The sequence below is a fragment of the Solanum tuberosum genome, unplaced genomic scaffold (assembly GCF_000226075.1).
Source record: "Solanum tuberosum cultivar DM 1-3 516 R44 unplaced genomic scaffold, SolTub_3.0 scf00059, whole genome shotgun sequence".
NCBI classification, from domain to species: Eukaryota; Viridiplantae; Streptophyta; class Magnoliopsida; order Solanales; family Solanaceae; genus Solanum; species Solanum tuberosum.
The window spans coordinates 2,036,678-2,037,709 of NW_006238983.1; positions in this window are offsets into that span (position 1 = coordinate 2,036,678).

Sequence of the window (1,032 nt, forward strand, 5' to 3'; positions counted from 1 at the left end):
GTTGGGCTGGTTTTATGCAGGTTGTAGTTGTGGAGGTTCGGTTGGAGTGTAAGGAGTATACGTATTCTATCCCCTTAGCTTGTGTTTAGAGGTTTATTTGCTGAGTACAGTGTGGTTTGGTATTCACCCCTTGCTTCTACATTTTTTTGTATGTTAAGAGCCCGGACCTTTGTGATATTTTTTTCTTCTTCTTGTCTAAAGCTTCTTATGGAGGTTTGTGAGGTAGCTACTTGTCATTTCAGCGGACCTTCTTTCTCCTTAATTATGATCTTGTTCTATTCTAGAAACAACGTCATTTGAAACTTGTATTTTCTTTCAATTTTGTTATACACAGATTAGAGGCTTGTACACGTGACAACCAGATTTTGGGGTATTTTTGAGTTGATTATAAAATTTCCAAATTTTATTGTAATGGTTGAGTTTTGGCTAACTTATCTTGGTGGGATAAGACGAGTGTCATCACGTCCATTTTTGGGTCGTGACATTAAAAGTGTTAAAGAAAAATAATACAAGTAGAAGATAATGATGTAATGAAAATACTCAATCAAATAGAAAGATTTGATTCTTTTCCAAATACACATATTGCTTATAATTAGATAATGTTAACAGTTTCTGTAACCATTGTCTCAACCAAATTTTTCTTTGTTCAAAATTAAAATTGATTAAATCTTCTTTAAGATCAACAATGTCTCAAGATAGATTGAATGAATTAGCTATATTATCATTTGAAAAGGAATTATTAAAACAAATCGATTACAAAACCGTACTTAGTGACTTTACATTTGAAATAGCTAGAAAAATATATTTTAAATAAAAGTACATATGATAAAAATAAATTAGGTCCCCTCTCTTAAGTTTCGCTTTAGGCCTCCAATGTTGTTGAGTCGGCCTTGAGTCCTCTCCCATTATCCCACTAAGACCTACACTTCCCACAGATACACACACGAACGAAAAAGAAAAAAAGATCATCAGAAACCAAAAAAAAGAAAAAAAAAACACACACACAAACGTATAGCAAAAGAAAAAGTAGAA